This window comes from Rutidosis leptorrhynchoides, chromosome 3, assembly GCF_046630445.1.
Source record: "Rutidosis leptorrhynchoides isolate AG116_Rl617_1_P2 chromosome 3, CSIRO_AGI_Rlap_v1, whole genome shotgun sequence".
Taxonomy (NCBI): Eukaryota; Viridiplantae; Streptophyta; class Magnoliopsida; order Asterales; family Asteraceae; genus Rutidosis; species Rutidosis leptorrhynchoides.
Window position 1 is genome coordinate 471,614,269 of NC_092335.1, and position 9,013 is coordinate 471,623,281.

Below are 9,013 nucleotides of genomic sequence, written 5' to 3' on the forward strand. Positions count from 1 at the left end.
TAATAATGAAAATACTACCTCCATAGAAGTAGCCCTTAAAAAAACGCCCAAGTCCGGGATTGAACTCGCGACCTCCCGCTAACCCGATAAAACTTTCAGTCATTCAACCATTTCGATTTTTCTAATAATAACCATACCTAAATTTGTTTAACCTGTTAACTGTTTCCTCTCCTTCTTCTTTTTCGTAAAAAAAAATGCTGCACCTCAGGCTCGAACTCGAGACCCTTTGCTTAAGTGCAAACACCCCTAACCATATAGCTGCCAATTCATGTAACTCATCAATATCAATAACATGATCATAACGTCATCATCTCGCGATCCTAATATCGTCTAATTATCATCATTATAATTGTGTCATTTTATGTATCATCATCAAACAACATCGACATCATCGCCTTCAAATTATACACTATCAATTCGTTTCCAGTAACACTTCGGTCCAAAACAAAAAGAATAGACATCGGTCCAAATTGAAGGTCTAAATAAAATACCGCCTATTAAGAAAACATTTGGATCGGTAGATAAATTGCAGCAGCCCAACTCAAAAGCCTGACTTTGTAAATAAATCGTTTAAATGACTGTATGTGCATTGGATTCTTTCAGACACATTATCATATTGAAATCTAATATTTTATGTACCAAAACAACCATAACCTACCCCCACTCCTTATTGTTGAGATTATTAAAATAAAATGCAGCAGTCCACCATGGTTAGTGGTTTAATTTTGGTTTCAAAATAGAAAAGGGAGAGGGAGAGAAATGAGAGATAAAAGGAGATAGATGGTGGTTGATGGAGGTGTGTTATGGTTCAATGAAGAAGAAAAGAAAAGAACAATATAAGGACGATGTTTGTGGTGGTTCTCAGCGGTTGTTAAATGGCAACAAGAAAAACAAACATCCACGATATAGCTGCAGCAGGATAGCAGTTGTGTAACGGTGTCCCTAGGTGTGTTCTACATCGACTAAACAGTAACGGTTGTGGCAACAAAATGGGTGTTCTATCAATAATTAAAGGTGATGGTTTGATGATTATTGGACAAGAGAGAAAGAGAAAAGGAAACGTACATGACAAATATGGTGGTTGCCAGTGGGTGAGGTGGTTGTTTGATGGTGTTTGATCGATCATCCAAAAATAGAAAGTAGTAAGCAGCAACATTGGTGTTGTGGTTTGCGGTTTATAGTGGTTCTCTTGGTGGAGATGACGGTTACAAACACTAACAGCAATCTAAGTTTTAGAGTAACAGTATGGTTTACAGTTTAAGATGGGTTTGTGAAGCTATTTTCGTAGCTGAGACATAAACATTTACAGCAGTTGTTTTGCTGTTTTGGCGGCTATTAGCGATTATAAACAGAACCAATGAAGTAGTGGATTAGGGTGACACATGGTGTTAGTCAAGAAATAGAAACACATGGGTGTGGTTTATAGATGAAAGTGGTATTGTATTGTAAATGCATATACGGGTAAGAGAGCAAGTGGGTGTGGAAAGGATGGTGATGATATATATGCTAATTATATATAAAGATAGATAGTGTAGATATTTATATAAAATCTCTTAGTATAATAAAGCAACTTGATAGAAAAGATCAAATAATTAAATGTGAATTTCAATAAAGTAAAGTAGCCAGTTGTTTATGTCGACAAAGAGATCAAATAAATAAACGTGTAATTAGATAGATAATAATATATATATATAATATATATATTATATAATAATTGTATAATCATAATTCTAATCAATAACACTAACTAGTGGACATGAATTTAAAATGAAAATAGTTAGCAGCCGGGGATTAATCTCCCGACAGTTTTTCACGGGGTGCTATCGTACTCTGTTGTTAATTAGTGACGGATAAAAGTTCTCAGAAAAATTCCAAATTTTTAAATTAAATTCCTTTATTTAATTCAGTTATTATGGTACAAAATTTGATCATTAATTTATTTAATAAAAATTACATCAACTGTCCCTCTCAATTCTGGGTAAAGTATAAAAAGTGTTAAAACTTAACAAATAGCTCCTAAATACATTTTTTAATAAACTTAAAATTTATAGAACTCATTTTCGTATCACCGTTTATTTTAAAATTACATAAGTTTGAATTTAACTTGCTTAATATCAATCGGAACATCAAACGAGTATTACAATCATTTAATATTTATTTTTAATATACTTTATTTATATATAGAGATATATTTTAAATAATAATAATTATAATATCCTATTTTTATTTTATTAATTTTTAATAAAAATATATAATACTTCAAATTATATTTTGAATTATTATTTATATATACATACACACATATCTATTTATAATTAATTGTTCGTGAATCGTCGAGTGCAGTCGAAGGTCAATTGAATATATGAAACAGTTCAAACTTTTTGAGACTCAACCTTACAGACTTTGCTTATCGTGTCGAAAACATATAAAGATCAAGTTTAAATTTAGTCGGAAATTTTCAGGTCGTCACAAAAAGAGTACCAGACTTTAATTTCTATAAAGCATAAATCGATATCAAGGTCTAAAAATATGAATCGATGTCAAAATTAATAATTAAGTCTAACTATCATAAATAAGCATAACTGATGATTTAAATAGACTTGTTGCATGCAAACTTACATCGAGAAGCAAGGTGTTTCGGCGAAGTTTTAATGACCCGTCCTAATTCATCTGGACGAATACATTATATTTGGTTACATCGCGAGATACTTGACCTCTATTTGATACATTTTATAAACATTGCATTCGTTTTTAAAAGACAAACTTTCATTTCATCGAAAGTTGACGGCATGCATACCATTTCATAATATATCCAACTATAATTGGCTTAGTAATAATCTTGATGCACTCAACGACTCGAATGCAACGTCTTTTGAAATATGTCATGAATGATTCCAAGTAATATCTCTAAAATGAGCAAATGCACAGCGGAAGATTTCTTTCATACCTGAGAATAAACATGCTTTAAAGTGTTAACCAAAAGGTTGGTGAGTTCATTAGTTTATCATAATCGATCATTTCCATAATTTTAATAGACCACAAGATTTTCATATTTATAAACAGAACCTCTCGTCTGCATAAAGATAAAATCATTCATATGAATTGAACACCTGGTAACTAACATTAACTTTAATGCATAGAATATTCCCAAACAGAACATCTCATCTGTATAATATAATCTCGAAGTACTAAAGCCATCCATAACCTGAATGGGGGTTGTTAGGCCCAATAGATCTATCTTTAGGATTCGCGTCAATTAGGAACGGAACCTCTCATCTGCCTAATTCTTAGGTTACCGAGCTAAAAGGGGTGATATTCGGTTTAATAATCCAACCATAGAATGTAGTTTCGATTACTTGTGTCTATTTCGTAAAGCATTTATAAAAGCAGCGCATGTATTCTCAGTCCCAAAAATATATATAAAAAGGGAACAAATGAAACTCACTATACTGTATTTTGTAGTAAAAATACATATGACGACATTGAACAAGTGTAGGGTTGTCCTCAGATTCACGAACCTATATCATTTGTATGTATATTAATACACATAATCGTAATCGAATAAGTTTATATTTATAATTTATTAATTATATTATTTTTATATTAATTATATATATATGTATCATATATTCTTTTTGTATATAAAAATATTAAATTTGGTTATGTTATATGTTTTCCATATAGTTTTATATATATACCTATAATCTTAATAATAATATCTTTAAAAAAAATTATTTTCATAATCATAATACTTTTAATAATAATGATATTGATATTACTATAATAATAATAATAATGATAATGATAGTAAAAACGTTACTTTCAATGATAATACTAGTTTTAACAAAAATGACAGATTTTAAAAATAATGTTATTTTTGGGTAAAAATGTTAATATTATTAATACCAATACAAATTATAATAATAACTATAATAATTTTAATACTAATGATAGTAGTGATAACAATAATAACGATACTAGTCGTAAAAGTGATTATCATAATATTAATATAGTTGTAATAATAATAATAATCTTGATAACAATGATAATTCTAAAATGTTATTAATAATACATAAAAATGATAACATTATATTTTTTTAATGATGAAAATAATATTAGTAACAACAATAATAATACTAATAATCATATTTGTAATCATAATTATGATAATAATAATAAATGGTAACTAATTCTTATTTTAGTAATACTGATAATGATAATAACTATAATACTTGTATTAATAACAATCATTAATAATAACAACAATAATCATAATAATAATAATAATAATAATAATAATAATAACAATAATAATAATAATAATAATAATAATAATAATAATAATAATAATAATAATAATAATAATAATAATAATAATAATAATAATAATAATAATAATAATAATAATAGAAATAGAAATAGAATGAAAGTGTATACCCTTAAAATGGCTTTTCTAAAAAAAATTGTCCCATACGAGACTCAAACTCATGACCTCTCCAACACCCATCAACTCCCTTAACCACTGAACCGTTTCTGCTTTTTCTGAATTTGTACCCAAAGAAATAAATATAACCCGTATAATACAGTTTTCGTTTTCGTTTTCTTCTTCTTCTTCTTCTTCTTCTTCTTCAATATTTGAGTCGACCAGAAATCAAATTCAACAATAACTACAATCTAACTAAATGGTTTTGGTTCTCCAATTGAAATGGAAATAATTGGTAATGAGTGAATTGGTTTAATCAAAACAAAATAGAAGAATTTGAGCAGCAGCAGACCACGAACACCCCGGTTGAACTCGATTCTTGATTCAGAAATCTAGACACCTTTAGTTTATAATTATAACATGAAGTAGTTTTTAAATTGTTTAAAGAAACTTTTGAAATCGTTAATTGGATTTGAATCATAACAGTTAATTCAAATTTCATGAAGAACGAAAAGTTGACTTTTAAATTTTAAAAGTTTGACTTCAAAATTCGAATTCAATATAGAAATTTGGATATTCATACCTTGCAGATAGTTTAAACGCATCAATCCTAGCATGTCTGCATTATTACATTTTACAAATTCATTAAAAATCATGGTTTGAGCAAGAGGAGTTCAAGAACAAGGTACTGGGTGAATGCTCAGTCTTTTCTGTTTTTTTTTCGAATTGTAATTCAGAATAATCTAATATATATTCAGTAATTGAATAATTGGTGTTAGTACAAGTGATTTGATCAATTTTTTTTGGTATTGACAAATTTGATCGTCTTGTTCCAGTTGAGCAGACAGAAAACAAAACAAGGGAAAAAAATATAAAATTGGATCGTGATGGGTAACAGAATTGGATTCATTATCTGATTAATATCTAATGATTTACTTTTAACTGAAATTATAAAATCAGATGTTGATCTTTATTGAATTATGCACGTTTTTATATTTTATTTATAAGATTAATAATTATTAATAAAATTAAATAATAATAACAATACAATTAATAATATTATAAATAATAAAAATACTAATAATAATAATAATAGAAATAATAATAATATTAATTATCAGAGTAATGCTAATAGTAAGAATGATATCAATTTTAATGATATTTATTACTAATATAAATAACAAGAATAAAGATATTTATTAACAATAAAGTTAATAATAATAATAATAACATTTATGATAATATATTGTATTATTTTATAATAATAATCACAAGAATAATTATAGTAATAATAATTGTTAATGATAAAGTATTAATAATGTCAAATAATAATACAACATTCGCTAACATACCCTTATTATTAGAATTAAAATTAAAATTAAAATTAATATATATATATATATATATATATATATATATATATATATATATATATATATATATATATATATATATATATATACGAGTGAGAGATAGATAAAGAAAAAGATGTGTTAATTTGAGCCAAAACACGCGAAATTTATAGATGTGGCCTGATAATTGGGGCCATGCGATCGCATGGTTTTCCTTCTTCCTGGCCATGCGATCGCATGGCCAGCTGGGAGAGTTCACATGTTGTTGTTTGCTTTTTGCCGACGGTTTTTAAATAATAATATAATATATAAATAATTTTAAGAATTAATTATATATTATATTATATTCATGTGCATAGTTGACTTGTAATCTTTAGTCCGTTGCGTCGAGCGTTGAGAGTTGACTCTGGTCCCGGTTCCGAATTTTCGAACGTCCTTGCGTACAATTTAATATCTTGTATTTTGCGTTTTGCGTCTTGTACTCCTGTAATTTTGAGACGTTTCTCATCAATAATTTGAACCACTTTGATTGTACTTTGTACTTTTGAGCTTTTTGGTCGTTTGCGTCTTCAATTCGTCGAATCTGTCTTTTGTCTTCACCTTTTATTATTTAAACGAATATCACTTGTAAATAGAACAATTGCAACTAAAAGCTTGTCTTTCCGACGCGCTACGTTCTTTTTATTATTTTTCGACCTTTTATTTTTAGACGTTTTCTGACGCGATCTTTTTCTTTCTTATTTCTCGACAATCTAGTTTTTAGGACATAGAATTTTCTATTTTTTTTCTCTAAAATTTCAAAAACGAAAAATTATTTTAGGCAGTTAAATTGATAGACATCCAAATTTTCTGGTTCGTAGTAATAGTTGGATTTGTTAGTGGCTGAGTTGTGAGCTTCCGATTTAAAGGGTTCTGGCTCCCTGCTGCATCTATTGGCTATTTGAAACGTGGACAAAATCAGAAAAGTATTTGAAACGTGGACAAAATCAGAAAAGTCTATTAATTTGATAACTTATATAATTTTTAGTTTTATAACTAATAGGATAATTAGTAAATGCACCACATTGTAGCTAAAATTTGGTAATAAGCGCATTATGGAAAATCTCGAGAATATTTTGGAAACTCTTTATGACATCCGAAATCAATTTAATCAATACTCTCAAACGGGTGTTGATGACAATTCGTTCGGTCAATCTTGGATCACGAATGAAGAAACAATAACTGGTTGTGAAATCTGTGGAGATTATCACTCAACATGGGAATGTTATTATTACGTTCCTATGGAAAATTATGCACCCATGGAACCTGAATGGAATGATTATGAGGAATATCATTCTAATTGGGATTATTCCCAAGAATATATCCAAACTCAACAACCAGAAGACGAGGAAAATTATGTGTCTGAAAATTCTTTAGATTATATGAAAATCAAACTCGAAGAACTCGATGCTCAAAATGAACAAATGAGAGAGTTTGTAAATAGGCAAGTTGAAACTCTATCAGATTACACACCTGTTGATCTGAGGAATATTGTGCAAGAAAATCTCATATCATCGAATTTTGATGAATTCGAGAGCTCCGAAATCACCAACTATCCCGATGATACTTTTTATTCAGTCTTACCAATTTCACAACATATCGACACATTAGCCTCTTCCGACGAAATCATCGATCCATCAATGGATGAAGAAGAAGTAAGGGTGAAAATTGGTACTCTTGGGAAAACGATAACGTTGAAAATTTTACCCCCGAGACCAAAGTGGTGGGACCGATAAGTACCGTTAATGAAAAAGAATCTACTTCGATCCCGAAATTCACCATTCCACAACCTTCCAACCCAATATTCTCAATAGACGAGTCATTTACCGAAGATGAACTACGAGCTGTAATAGATAATGACACCTCGGATTTCACCCAATTGGGTAATAGAGGTGAAAACTTTGATCCAGAGAATAAACGGAAGGAAATGTTAGGAATTGTCCACCCTATAGAAATATGTATATCGGTGTATATCGATCCATTTGACCAAGAACCAGAAAAGAGACATTTCCATTTACTAAAAGCTACACTTAAAAAAGAATTAAGTAGTGATGATCGGGTGGTTCTAAACTTTAAACCCATTAATATATTATACACCACCCGAGATGTAAATAACTGGCTCACTATTCTAATTTGTGAAACTTATTCTACCGACTTCACATATCGTCAGCTAAGTGTGGGGAAGTCTAACCCCACTTAATGTTAAATTAGGGGTTCGGGTTAGTGCATAACTCGTTAATAAAAATGCACGATTAGGGTAAAAGACGCATTTTCAAAAATTAGCAAACAGTTCAGAAAAGCATCCGTTTTTGAAGAAAAACATGTGTGATAAAACAAGAAGGAATGAACGATTAGGTGCGCCATCTATCATTCGACGAGCTTTGTAATTACAAACTGGGTATTTTCAATCACTTTTCTACACTAATCACCCTCATGAATTTATAATTAGAGTCTGATTTCATGCAAATGAGGGCATTGCATGATCTCAAGTGTGGGGAAGGGTTATAAATTCTCTCGGGTTTATACTTGGCTTATTTTCTAAATATTGTGAAAATTTTAAAATTTTTCAACTAAATGAATTCAAAATCATGTTTATACATATTTATGAACGATAAAACTAGGTGTTAATGCCGAAATTATTGTTACCTCGGAAAGGACATAAATTGAGAAACAACTAAAACGCTTGAATTTATTTATTAGGATATAAAAAGACGCATGAAAAAAGCCAAGTGTGGGGAGAATGTACCAAGTTATTCAATTAAAAACTATCTATCACATGTTTCTGTAAAGTTTAATGCAGGTGCTTTTGTTTTGGACTAAATTAACTGTTTTACCCGATTTATTGTAATACTTTTGAAAGAAAAGATGGATCTGCACGATGAATCAATTCCATCATTAAAAGGAAGTAAAGTCTTCCGAAAAAGACACGCGCTTCTTGATTTAGGTTAGGAAGTTGTCGTCCAGACCAGCTGTAGGTTGACGAAAAATCTAGAAAAGTCATCTCTAAAATCAGCAGGAAATCCACGGACCTCAGCATCAAACAGGGTCGCCAAGTGGTCAGACTTATCCTAACCATGAGAGGATCTGTCTCGTAAAATGGGGAGGCGCCGTGCAAATTAGCTTGATAAGACTAATGAATCAGACCCCCAGAAAGGATAATCTCCTTAAAGATTAAAAATCAGCTTTTAAGCCTGATATT